A 15,373-nucleotide genomic window follows, 5' to 3' on the forward strand; every position below is an offset into this window, starting at 1 on the left:
AAATTGAAAACATAATAACATGAGCCGTTATAGCTCGTTATTACTTATAAATTTCGGAGAAAGACGGATAGGATGTGTTGTGAAAATGAGTGAGTAAAATGACGTTTCAGACGTGTCAGACTCGGATTTTGTCGACGACAGTGCATTCGTTGGGGGTGGTGATTAATGTCTGCATCGGATGTGCAATATGTATACTTCTCATGCATCATTACATTTCGAGATACGATAAAAAAAACACTAGACTTAGCTGTGGTCTAAGACCACGAACACAGCCGTGTTGTGACCTCTAATGACCTTTAACCCCAAAATATATGAAAACGCCCATAGACATTGGCTAATGTCAATGCATGGGTGCACGTGGCACAACTTTGCTATGTTATTTGTGGCAGAAGGGGCATTTTGAAGGTTTTTCGTCTCAGACCGGAAGTGACCCCTTAATGACCTTTGACCCGAAATAAAAAATACCACATATGAATTGGGTAACCATAATTCATGTGTGAACATACCGTTACTGTGCTATGTTTTTCTTAGCAAATAAAAAATTGTGAAGGTTTTTCGTTTTATACCGGAAGTGACCCCTTAATGACCTTTGACCCCAAATCTGTGAGGACCCCATAGACACTGGGTAATAACAATTCATGTGTGCAAGTGGTGTCACTGTCCTACGTAATTTGTGGGAGAAGAAGCATTTTAAGGTATTTCGTTTTATACCGGAAGTGGCCGCTTAATGACCTTTGAACCTAAATAAAAAAATACCACATATGCACAGGGTAACTACAATTTATGTGTGAACATACCGTTACTGTCCTATGTTTTTCTTAGCAAATAAAAAAATTGAAAATTTTCGTTTTATACCGGAAGTGACCCCTTAATGACCTTTGACCCCAAATCTGTGAGGACCCCATAGACACTGTGTAATAACAATGCATGTGTGCAAGTGGCGTTATTGTCCTACGTAATCTGTGAGAGAAGAAGCATTTTGAGTTGAAATCACGTTTTTGACCCCTATGACCCCTGCGTGACCTCTGACCCCACGAGTTTCATATGACATGTAGGGGCATGGTCAATGACGGTTGTGATCAAGTTAGGTCAAAATCGGTGTAAGCATGTAAGTGCTAGAGCAAATGTAGTGGTCGGCAGAAAGAAGAAGAAGAAGAAACTAGACTTAGCTGTGGTCTAAGACCACGAACACAGCCGTGTTTTGACGCCTTAATGACCTTTGACCTCAAAATATATAAAACGCCCATAGACATTGGCTAATGTCAATGTATGGGTGCAAGTGGCACCACTTTGCTATGTTATTTGTGGCAGAAAGGGGCATTTTGAAGGTTTTCGTCTCAGACCGGAAGTGACCCCTTAATGACCTTTGACCCCAAATGAAAAAATACCACATGTACAATAGGTAAACACAATTCACGTGTGAATATACCATCACCCTCCAATGTTTTTCTTAGCAAATAAAAAATTTTGAAGGTTTTTCGTTTTATACCGGAAGTGACCCTTAATGACCTTTGATTCCAAATTTGTGAGGACCCCATAGACACTGGGTAATAACAATGCATGTGTGCAAGTGGCGTCACTGTCATACGTAATTTGTGGAAGAAGAAGCATTTTAAAGGAATTTCGTTTTATACCGGAAGTAGCCCCTTAATGACCTTTGACCCTAAATGAAAAAATACCACAAATGCACAGAGTAACTACAATTTATTTGTGAACATACCGTTACTGTCCTATGTTTTTCTTAGTAAATACAAAATTTTGAAGGTTTTTCGTTTTATACCGGAAGTGACCCTTAATGACCTTTGACCCCAAATCTGTGAGGACCCCATAGACACTGGCTAATAACAATGCATGTGTGCAAATGGTGTCACTCTCCTACGTAATCTGTGAGAGAAGAAGCATTTTGAGTTGAAATCACGTTTTTGACCCCTATGACCCCTGTTTGACCTTTGACCCCACGAGTTTCATGTGACATGTAGGGGCATGGCAATGATGGTTGTGACCAAGTTAGGTCAAAATTCGTGCAAGCATGTAAGTGCTAGAGCAAATGTAGTGGTCGGCAGAAGAAGAAAGAAGAACTAGACTAAGCTGTGGTCTAACCCACGAACACAGCCGTGTTGTTACCCCTAATGACCTTTGACCCCAAAATATATGAAAACGGCCATAGACATTGGCTAATGTCAATGCATGGGTGCATGTGGCACCACTTTGCTATGTTACTTGTGGCAGAAGGGCATTTTGAAGGTTTTTCGTCTCAGACCGGAAGTGACCCCTTAATGACATTTGACCCTAAAAAAAAAAATACCACATATACACTGGGTAACTACAATTTATGTGTGAACATACCGTTACTGTCCTATGTTTTTCTTAGCAAATAAAAAAAATTTGACGGTTTTTCGTTTTATACCGGAAGTGACCCCTTAATGACATTTGACCCCAAATAAAAAATACCACATATGAATTGGGTACCCACAATTCATGTGTGAACATACCGTTACTGTCCTATGTTTTTCTTAGCAAATAAAAAAAATTTGAAGGTTTTTCGTTTTATACCGGAAGTGACCCCTTAATGACCTTTGATCCCAAATCTGTGAGGACCCCATAGACACTGGGTAATAACAATGCATGTGTGCAAGTGGTGTCATCGTCCTACGTAATTTGTGGGAGAAGAAGCATTTTAAACGTATTTCGTATTATACCGGAAGTGGCACCTTAATGACCTTTGACCCTAAATATAAAAATACCACATATACACAGGATAACTACAATTTATGTGTGAACATACCGTTACTGTCCTATGTTTGTCTTAGCAAATAAAAAAATTTGAAAGTTTTTCGTTTTATACCGGAAGTGACCCCTTAATGACCTTTGACCCAAAATCTGTGAGGACCCTATAGACACTGGATAATAACAATGCATGTGTGCAAGTGGTGTCACTGTCCTACGTAATCTGTGAGAGAAGAAGCATTTTTAGTTGAAATCACGTTTTTGACCCTATGACCTCTGCGTGACCTTTGACCCCACGAGTTTCATATGACATGTAGGGGCATGGTCAATGATGGTTGTGACCAAGTAAGGTCAAAATCGGTGTAAGCATGTAAGTGCTAGAGCAAATGAAGTGGTCGGCAGAAAGAAGAAGAAACTAGACTTAGCTGTGGTCTAAGACCACGAACACAGCCGTGTTGTGGTGACCCCTTAATGACCTTTGACCCCAGAATATATGAAAACGCCCATAGACATTGGCTAATGTCAATGCATGGGTGCACGTGACACCACTTTTGCTATGTTATTTGTGGCAGAAAGGGGCATTTTGAAGGTTTTTCGTCTCAGACCGGAAGTGACCCCTTAATGACCTTTGACCCCAAATGAAAAAATACCACATGTACAATAAGTAAACACAATTCACGTGTGAATATACCATCACTCTCCAATGTTTTTCTTAGCAAATAACAAATTTTGAAGGTTTTTCGTTTTATACCGGAAGTGACCCCTTAATGACCTTTGATTCCAAATTTGTGAGGACCCCATAGACACTGGGTAATAACAATGCATGTGTGCAAGTAGCGTCACTGTCATACGTAATTTGTGGGAGAAGAAGCATTTTAAAGGAATTTCGTTTTATACCGGAAGTAGCCCCTTAATGACCTTTGACCCTAAATAATAAAATACCACATATGCACAGAGTAACTACAATTTATTTGTAAAAATACCGTTACTGTCCTATGTTTTTCTTAGCAAATACAAATTTTTGAAGGTTTTTCGTTTTATACCGGAAGTGACCCCTTATTGACCTTTGACCCCAAATCTGTGAGGACCCCATAGACACTGGATAATAACAATGCATGTGTGCAAGTGGTGTCACTCTCCTACGTAATCTGTGAGAGAAGAAGCATTTTGAGTTGAAATCACGTTTTTGACCCCTATGACCCCTGCTTGACCTTTGACCCCACGAGTTTCATATGACATATAGGGGCATGGTCAATGATGGTTGTGACCAAGTTAGGTCAAAATCGGTACAAGCATGTAAGTGCTAGAGCAAATGTAGTGGTCGGCAGAAGAAAGAAAGAAAGAAAGAACCTGTAAGAAAAAAGACACAGCCGTGACTAACGTCACGGCTGTGTAACTAGACTTAGCTGTGGTCTAAGACCACAAACACAGCCGTGTTGTAACCCCCAATGACCTTTGACCCCAAAAATATATGAAAACCCCATAGACATTGGCTAATGTCAATGCATGGGTGCACGTGGCATCACTTTGCTATGTTATTTGTGGCAGAAGGGGCATTTTGAAGGTTTTTTCTCTCAGGCCGGAAGTGACCCCTTAATGACCTTTGACCCGAAATAAAAAAATACCACATATGAATTGGGTAACAACAATTCATGTATTAACATACCGTTACTGTCCTATGTTTTTCTTAGCAAATAAACATTTTTGAAGGTTTTTGTTTTATACCGGAAGTGACCCCTTAATGACCTTTGACCCCAAATCTGTGAGGACCCCATAGACACTGGGTAATAACAATTCATGTGTGCAAGTGGTGTCACTGTCCTACGTAATTTGTGGGAGAAGAAGCATTTTAAAGGTATTTCGTTTTATACCGGAAGTGGCCCTTAATGACCTTTGACCCTAAATTAAAAAATACCACATATACACAGGGTAACTACAGTTTATGTGTGAACATACCGATACTGTCCTATGTTTTTCTTAGCAAATAAAAAAATTTGAAGTTTTTTCGCTTTATACCGGAAGTGACCCCTTAATGACCTTTGACCCCAAATCTGTGAGGACCCCATAGACACAAGATAATAACAATGCATGTGTGCGAGTGGTGTCACTGTCCTACGTAATCTGTGAGAGAAGAAGCATTTTGAGTTAAAATCACGTTTTTGACTCCTATGACCCCTGCGTGACCTTTGACCCCACGAGTTTCATATGACATGTAGGGGCATGGTCAATGATGGTTGTGACCAAGTTAGGTTAAAATAGGTGTAAGCATGTAAGTGCTAGAGCAAATGTAGTGGTCGGCAGAAAGAAGAAGAAGAAGAAGAAAGAAAGAAAGAAAGAACCTGTAAGAAAAAAGACACAGCCGTGACTAACGTCACGGCTGTGTAAGAATAAGCTGTGGTCTAACCCACGAACACAGCCGTGTTGTTACCCCTAATGACCTTATGACCCCAAAATATATGAAAACGGCCATAGACATAGGCTAATGTCAATGCATGGGTGCATGTGGCACCACTTTGCTATGTTACTTGTGGCAGAAGGGGCATTTTGAAGGTTTTTCGTCTCAGACCGGAAGTGACCCCTTAATGACATTTGACCCCAAATAAAAAAATACCACATATGAATTGAGTACCCACAATTCATGTGTGAACATACCGTTACTGTCCTATGTTTTTCTTAGCAAATAAAAAATTTTGACGGTTTTTCGTTTTATACCGGAAGTGACCCCTTAATGACGTTTGACCCCAAATAAAAAAATACCACATATGAATTGGGTATCCACAATTCATGTGTGAACATACCGTTACTGTCCTATGTTTTTCTTAGCAAATAAAATTTTTGACGGTTTTTAGTTTTATACCGGAAGTGACCCCTTAATGACCTTTGACCCCAAATCTGTGAGGACCCCATAGACACTGGATAATAACAATGCATGTATGCAAGTGGTGTTACTGTCCTACGTAATTTGTGGGAGAAGAAGCATTTTAAAGGTATTTCGTTTTGTACCGGAAGTGGCCCCTTAATGACCTTTGACCCTAAATACAAAAATACCACATATACTCTGGGTAACTACAATTTATGTGTGAACATACCGTTACTGTCCTATGTTTTTCTTAGCAAATAAAATTTTTTGAGATTTTTCGTTTTATACCGGAAGTGACCCTTTAATGACCTTTGACCCCAAATCTGTGAGGACCCCATAGACACGGGATAATAACAATTCATGTGTGCAAGTGGTGTCACCGTCCTATGTAATCTGTGAGAGAAGAAGCATTTTGAGTTGAAATCACGTTTTTGACCCCTATGACCCCTGCGTGACCTTTGACCCCACGAGTTTCATATGACATGTAGGGGCATGGTCAATGATGGTTATGACCAAGTTAGGTCAAAATCGGTGTAAGCATGTAAGTGCTAGAGCAAATGAAGTGGTCGGCAGAAAGAAGAAGAAAGAATTAGCTGTGGTCTAAGACCACGGACACAGCCGTGTTGTGACCCCTTAATGACCTTTGACCCCAAAATAAATAAACACGCCCATAGACATTTGCTAATGTCAATATATGGGTGCACGTGGCACCACTTTGCTATGTTATGACAGAAGGGGCATTTTTCGTCTCAGACAGGAAGTGACCCCTTAATGACCTTTGACCCCAAATAAAAAAAATACCACATATTAATTGGGTAACCACAATTCATGTGTGAACATACCGTTACTGTCCTATGTTTTTCTTAGCAAATAAAAAATTTTGAAGGTTTTTTGTTTTATACCGGAAGTGACCCCTTAATGACCTTTGACTCAAAATCTGTGAGGACCCCATAGACACTGGGTAATAACAATGCATGTGTGCAAGTGGTGTCACTGTCCTACGTAATCTGTGAGAGAAGAAGCATTTTGAGTTGAAATCACGGTTTTGACCCCTATGACCCCTGCGTGACCTTTGACCCCACGAGTTTCATATGACATGTAGGGGCATGGTCAATGATGGTTGTGACCAAGTTAGGTCAAAATCGGTGTAAGCGTAAGTGCTAGAGCAAATGTAGTGGTCGGCAGAAAGAAGAAGAAGAAGAAGAAGAAGAAAGAAAGAAACTGTAAGAAAAAAGACACAGCCGTGACTAACGTCACGGCTGTGTAAGAAAGAAAGAAGAAAGAACCTGTAAGAAAAAAGACACAGCCGTGACTAACGTCACGGCTGTGTAAAGAAGAAGAAAGAAGAAAGAAGAAAGAACCTGTAAGAAAAAAGACACAGCCGTGACTAACGTCACGGCTGTGTAAAGAACCTGTGAAAAAAGACACAGCCGTGACTAACGTCACGGCTGTGTAAAAAGAAGAAAGAACCTGTAAGAAAAAAGACACAGCCGTGACTAACGTCACGGCTGTGTAAATATCTAAATTACTGACTTGAGGAAGGACATAAATAATGTATATATGCATAAGCAATTTTAGATAGATGGAAGAACATGAAGAACTTGAATGCTTTATTTTGCATTTTCATTTTATCCTTTTAACCTCTCCACGTGGGTGTCGAATGCAGACGACAAGTTTCAATTTTTGTTTTAAAAATTCAAAAATTTCACACATTGTAAATTTTAATGACCATAATATTTGGAATCAGCATGAAAAATTGAGTACAAACAAGCCCAGTATTGGTTCAGTGGTTCTTGAGATAGCTCTTGATATTTCGAGAAAATATCTCAAAATCTCTAATCTTTCATCATATTGTGCATGAGCTGAGTACTGACGTAAGCATGGTAAGTATACATTGGCAATAAAATGAACTTTTAAAATTCACATACGGAAATCCGTCTAAACAAAATGATGCATAAAATCGGAAATGACCAATTAAAAATTAGCGGTTCTCGAACCACGCGATCCCCCTGGCTGGGCGGTCAGTAAACTTGTACCTCAGATAACCCCTGGTGACCTAGCCTTGTTCAAGGCCTTCTAAGATGTCCTCCCATCCCTCATGATCATCACTTGAATCATATTCATATCTATATCTAGATACATGTATAGCGCGGAACCACTGGCTCGCCAACTTCAGCGAGGGCCACAGATTACCGTGAGTGATTACGGCTACTAATGACTGTGCGTACGTTGAAAAATCGGGCTCGGACTGAGTTAAGTTTACGAACGGCCAACCCCTACGGCACAGTGTCATCGCCCGATATCTTCATAGCAGAAATCGCCATGGTAGGCCTAGGCCCCCTATAGGTTGAATCCACAGCCACGCATGGCCATTTTGTTCCGACCTTTTGAGACGCATAATGAGCCGAGGGACATCTGACTACCTAAGGTTTGCTTCATGTGTAAGGGGGGGCAAAGATTTTTAGCACGCCAGGGGGAGTGATTTCTGGCAGGCCGGGGGGCATTTTTTGGCACTCTGTTTGGAAAGTTTACCCATAATTATTGCACAGCTCTTAAATGGAGCTAAGCCCACATTTCAAAACAAAAGTTAAAAAATTGTTCCTACTTTGATTTTTTTTACCGTCATCAACAATTTTCGCAAATAGTTATGCCACACCACTCCCAGCACACAGCACACAGTGTCGACGTCCTATACGATAAATATAAATTTAATACTCCGTTGGTGAGCGACGGGCGAGTGGTATTTCACCGAACGCAAGAAAAGGAGTTCTATCTGATTGGCTAGCAATCGATCGCTTAGGTCGCTCAGTAGTCAACTACAAACTCAAAATGGAGCAATGTATTCAATTCGATTGAAATCGATTATTCTATTATTGACGTAGATAAAGAGAGTGATAGTGTGTCAATAATATACATTGTATTGCACCTGGTTTTACATGCATTCCTTTATATAATTATTTTCTCAAAGAGTTGAATATTATCACAATTTTTACAGCGGATTTCAAATGTTTTACATCAAAATTGCAGTTAAACATATCCACAGCAAAATACCGGTCCTCACTAATTAGTTAATTTAATTTCCAGTTAGTACATTTAAACGAAACCTGTGATTTACCTGACAACAAATAAAATTTTCTTGCAATAGAAATATCATATGGGATACTGATATGGTAGGCCGCAACAGCCACAACGTGGAGCTGCTACTCGTAGCTGACTTTTTGCTCCGTGGAACCAAATTGACCAATCATGTTAGAGTTTTTCATTACTCGGAGGTAAAACTGACCAATCAAGTACGACTTACTCATTACGTGTAGCGAATTTATTCATTAAGAATTTGCCAGACGAGCTTCACGTAGTTGCAAGATATCCTCGGTCACGAAAGTTATGATTCAAAAAGTAGTTTATGAAAAGTACGAACCGACTTATTATTAAGATGGACATGCACTCATAAGAAACTCATACAGTATTGTACATAACTATATAGCTAGGCAGAGTGGTGGTAAACCATGCACACAATTCTGCGATCTGCAGTGTATCGCCGGGAGCTAATTTGTACAACTTGCGCGGCGTGGCCTGCGGAATTCGACCTTCAGCAAACCAGTTCGGATTTACTTTATATACTAGTAGGCCATACATACTGTACTAGTTACTGTCCGTTTTCCTATACACAATACTCAGTGCGCTCACCATTGACGCGTGACCTCTACAAATAGTGTATGTTAGAAGTATAGGCCATTGCCTAGTTGACGTCACTGTGTAAAAAATAACCGGCCAATATTTAAAGTATTCTCTGAAATTCTAGAAAATATAGTTTTGTAACATGTCCTAAATTTTTAGCTAATTTAGGTGTTTGGAAATATTGGTACTTTTGTGTTTTAGGAAGGATATGTAAACGATAACACCAAAATATATTAAGAAATTATTTCTAAACCGTGTTAAGTCTGCAAACCATTATGCTTCTCATTTTCAAGAACGCTGGTTAACAATAAGCAGACTATTGTCTCATTTCGTAAAAAAAAGCCCACACAGTATTGTTACCCCGCGTTCGCTTTATAATCATTCACCCAACTGAAACTATAATACCAGCTCATTGCTCATTGCACAGGTAAAACAGACACACGTGCAGTGTGTATTTAACCAGAGAAGATCTGATGTAACATAGTTGAGCTGTTTTCATTGAGTGTTATCTTGGTTTAATAGCTTTTAATGGGGTTTAAGTCCTTCAAAGGTCGTGGTGAATTCTACTGTAGACATGACTGCATCATGATTATTTTAAAGTCAACAACATTCAACAATATGATTTTAGCTCCGCGAAGCGAAAAGTAAGCTACGCGTAGCAGCTCCACGTTGTGGCGGTTACGGCCAGCCATAATTATACTGTTCATGCGAAAATCGTAAAAACATAGAATAGAAACAGTGTGGCAGACGTGTATGCTTAGCCTGAGTCGCTCGGCCTATCTCGAAAAAAATCACCATGCGTAGCTGTTGAAAACGTGAGGATTCATCGTACTATCACGGCAATTTTTGACAGGAAGATATAGGGACGATGACGGTGTGCACCATACACACAAAAGATCACCCCACAATTCACTCCCCCATTTCTTCCAATAAAACATGAAGTGATTTGTTAAATTTTACGTCAAAATGAACATGTTAATATTTTCTGATATTATTGTTGTAATTTTTATTATACACACATGTAACCAAACTGTAAAAGAACTTGGAACATACGTTCGCGTTTACGAGTGTGTTGTTTAAAAAAAGTATCAAAGAACGCTTGTTTTGGTATTAAAGAACTTTAAATTGACTTTTTCAGTATAGTACAAAAGGTATTTTCTGCTCACTTTGAAATGTTGTTGAAAAAGTGTTTTTATCGTAGGCCCATATAGTACTTTAAACGTACTTGTTTTGGTCTGCAAGGATAAAATTCACGATTTTGTATGGATGAGCGGAATGAATAATACAATTTGATCCATGCATGAAGGACCGTGGACTGAATTACGAGCCATTATTTATTACGTTTATTGAACACTACTGAACAACAGATGTATCATGATATAGGCCTAAGCCAACTGGAAATCTTGAGACAAATCTGAATGCACAGAGGCTATCATGCACCACTTTCTTGTATGAAATTGAAATAGTTTGAAGTGAGGGCGACAGTGCATTTGCCAAGTAATATTTTCAGAGGTAATACGAAATCTACATACGTACATTGTATAAATAACCTGTGTATAGGCTTTTATAAATATATTTATATAAACAATACAGCACAAAAGAAAGAATTTGCCTGCTAAATTTATTTACAAATTAGTGATAGCAATGAAAATGCTATCTACTGGAGATGAAAATGCTATCTACTGACGATAGCAATAAAAAATGCTATACACTAAAGATAGCGATGAGAATGCTATCTACTGAAGATAGTAATGAAATGTGTTATCTACTGAAGAGAGCAATGTCAATTGCTAACTACTGAAGAGAGCAATGCAAAATGTTATCTATCTACTGAAGATAGCAATGTCAAATGCTATCTACTGAAGATAGCAATGTCAAATGCTATCTACTGAAGATAGCAATGTCAAATGCTATCTACTGAAGATAGCAATGTCAAATGCTATCTACTGAAGAGAGCAATGCAAAATGTTATCTATATACTGGAGATAGCAATAAGAAATGCTATACACTAAAGATAGCAATGTCAAATGCTATATACTGAAGATAGCAATGTCAAATGATATCTACTGAAGATAGCAATGTCGAATGCTATCTACTGAAGATAGCAATGAAAGTACCAGGGCTAAGAAATCCCCGGTATCGTGGTACCGGCGTTCCCAGAAAAAAATTCATAGTCGCAGAAAAAAAACAAGACGGTAAAAATATTTTAATATCCTAATCATTTAATACCATTTTCCTTCAGATCTGAAAATATTCTGTGAAAACCACCTCTTGCTTTGAGAGCTTTTGAGGATAGCTCATAGCTGAACAATAAAATTGAACGCGAGGAATATTTGTAAACAAAATATGAAAATAAACAGATGCCTTTTAATTTGTTGATTTTAAATTTTGTATGACTCGATCCTCTGTAGTCTCTAACGCTGCTGCGTCAACAAGAGCTCCAGACCAGACGACACTGCTGGGATCCCAGAAAGTAATGTGGTAGAGTCTAACTGTCATCTTGTTTTTCAAGGGTTCATACCACTAAATACCACTAGTCTCAACTTTGCATAAAAATTGTGCAAAATCGGTACAATATTAACAATTTTAGTGTTGAAAATTATGTTTGCTGGAACTTGTGAATGTGATCTCTACAAATTTAAAATGAAAACACGACAATTTGAGTGATATTTACGATTATGTGCGCATGAACAGACGAGGTCAAAACATGGTTGCAGTCGGATGCCACACGGGAAAATCTGGCCTTTTTATATATGGTGCTAATTTTCTCAAAAAGTAGACCTAAATTCCGTAAATAATTTCATCAGGATTATCCATAATTCATAATTTGCAAATGTTCTTGTGTACAAATCCAAAAGTATTTCGGTATAAAGATCTTAAACATACCTCAATGACGTTTCGTACTACACTGATTTTTTTTTTCAAATTTGAATTTTCAGATGTTTGGTATAAATGTTTGCAACCTGCTTGTAATTCGTAGTTTCGTACAACGGTCGGCCCCTGCTTGGACCCCCGCTGGAGCTTCGGCCCTGGACCCCACCCGTTCTTACTCGCGCTCCGGCTCCGAGCTGGCAGAAAATATTCCAAACAGCACTTCACGTTCCCATAAAGGAAAATTATTTTCCGCTGCCCTGGAAAGTACTATCTACTGATGATAGCAATGAAAATGTTATCTATCTACTGAAGATAGCAATGTCACATGCTATCTACTGAAGAGAATAATGCAAAATGTTATCTATCTACTGGAGATAGCAATAAGAAATGATATACACTAAAGATAGCAATGTCTAATGCTATCTATTGAAGACAGCAGTGAAAAATGTCATCTACTGGTGAGTGAAGACAGCAATGAAAATGTTATCTACTGACGATAGCAATGAAAAATGCTATACACTAAAGATAGCGATGAGAATGCTATCTACTGAAGATAGCAATGAAAGTATTATCTACCGAAGATAGTAAGGAAATGTGTTATCTACTGAAGATAGCAATGTCAAATGCTATCTACTGAAGAGAGTAATGCAAAATGTTATCTATCTACTGGAGATAGCATTAAGAAATGCTATACACTATAAAGATAGCAATGCCAAACGATATCTACTGAAGACAGCAATGTCAAATGCTATCTACTGAAGATAATCATGAAAGTACTATCTACTGAAGATAGCAATGAAATAAGTTATCTACTGAAGATAGCAATGTCAAATGTTATCTACTAAAGGGTAGCAATGTTAAATGCTATCTACTGAAGATAGCAATGTCAAACTCTATACTCTGAAGGTAGCAATGTCAAATGGTGTCCACTGAAAAATACTATCTACTGACGATAGCAATGAAAAATGCTATACACTAAAGATAGCAATGAGGATGCCATCTACTGAAGTTAGCAATGAACAGTGCTATCTACTGAATATAGCAATGGCATTCTATTATACTGAAGATAGTAATTACAATATAATATCTACTGAGGATAGCAATGAAAATGATATCTACTGAAGATAGAAATGTCAAATGCTATCTACTGAAGACAGCAATGAAAATGCTATACTAGTATTATGAAGATAGCAGCGTTAAATGCAAGATAGCAGTGTCAAATGCAATCTATTGAAGACAGTAATGAACAATGCTATCTACTGACGATAGTAATGAAAAATGCTATACACTAAAGATAGCAATGAGAATGCTATCTACTGAAGATATCAATGACAAGTGTTATCTACTGAAGAGAGCAATGTAAAATGGTATTTACTGAAGATAGCATTTAGAATGCTATACTCTGACGATGGTAATGTTAAGTATTATCGACTGAAGATAGCAGTGCAAAATGCTATCTACTGAAGAAAGCAGTGTAAAATGCTATCTACTGAAGATATTAGTGTAAAATGCTATCTACTGAAGATAGCACTGAGAATAGTAATGTCACAGGCAATCTACTGCAGACATCAATGAAAAATGCTATCTACTGGAGATAGCAATGAAAAATGCTATACACTAAAGATAGCGATGAGAATGCTATACACTAAAGATTGCAATGTCAAATTCAATCTACTGAAGATAGCAATGAAAGTGCTACCTACATAAGATAGCGGTGTCAAATGCTATACACTGAAGATAGCAGTATCAAATGCTATCTACTGAAGATAGCATGTCAAATGCTATCTATTGAAGATAACAATGAGAATGATATACTCTGAAGATAGCAATGTCAAATGCTATCTACTGAAGATAGCAATGTCAAATGCTATCTACTGAAGATAGCAGTGTCAAATCAAATGCTATCTACTGAAGATAGCAATGATAATGATATACTCTGAAGATAGCAATGTCAAATGCTATCTACTGAAGATAGCAATGTTAAATGCTATCTACTGAAGATAACAATGAGAATGATATACTCTGAAGATAGCAATGTCAATGCTATATACTAAAGATAGCAATGAAAATGCTATCTACTGAAGATAACAATGAGAATGATATACTCTGAAGATAGCATTGTCAAATGCTATCTACTGAAGATAGCAATGTTAAATGCTATCTACTGAAGATAACAATGAGAATGATATACTCTGAAGATAGCAATGTCAAATGCTATCTACTGAAGATAGCAATGTCAAATGCTATCTACTGAAGATAACAATGTCAAATCAAATGCTATCTACTGAAGATAGCAATGAGAATTATATACTCTGAAGATAGCAATGTCAAATGCTATCTACTGAAGATAGCACTGTCAAATGCTATCTACTGAAGATAGCAATGTCAAATGCTATCTACTGAAGATAACAGTGTCAAATCAAATGCTATCTACTGAAGATAGCAATGAGAATGATATACTCTGAAGATAGCAATGTCAAATGCTATCTACTGAAGATAGCAATGTCAAATGCTATCTACTGAAGATAACAATGAGAATGATATACTCTGAAGATAGCAATGTCAAATGCTATCTACTGAAGATAGCAATGTTAAATGCTATCTACTGAAGATAACAATGAGAATGATATACTCTGAAGATAGCAATGTCAAATGCTATCTACTGAAGATAGCAATGTCAAATGCTATCTACTGAAGATAACAATGTCAAGATGGCAATTCAAATGCTATCTACTGAAGATAGCAATGTCAAATGCTATCTACTGAAGATAACAATGTCAAGATGGCAATTCAAATGCTATCTACTGAAGATTGCAATGGAAACTATCTATTGAAGATGTCAATGCTATATACTAAAGATAGCATTGAAAATGTTATCTACTGAAGATAGCAATGACAAATGCTATTGTACTGAAGATAGCAATGAAAATGTTATCTACTGAAGATAGCAATGACAAATGCTATCTACATGTGAAGAGCTTTGTTGCAAAACCCCTTACATCCACTTTTGACTTTTGGAGAAAAACAGCTTTTTTTAATTGTGCAAGTATTACTTGTTCGATTAGATTCAATTTGGGATTGGATAAAGTGTTGATGAATAGAAACTAAAAGAATAGGTTTGGGACAATTTTCAAGGCTTCCTATTTTTTTTATTATTTCTTTTATATCGCACCTTTTGTGGATGTAAGGGGTTTTGCAACAAAATAAATTTACCCCTTTTCTAGAAACCACCTT

This window comes from Amphiura filiformis, chromosome 8 (genome assembly GCF_039555335.1).
Source record: "Amphiura filiformis chromosome 8, Afil_fr2py, whole genome shotgun sequence".
NCBI classification, from domain to species: domain Eukaryota; kingdom Metazoa; phylum Echinodermata; class Ophiuroidea; order Amphilepidida; family Amphiuridae; genus Amphiura; species Amphiura filiformis.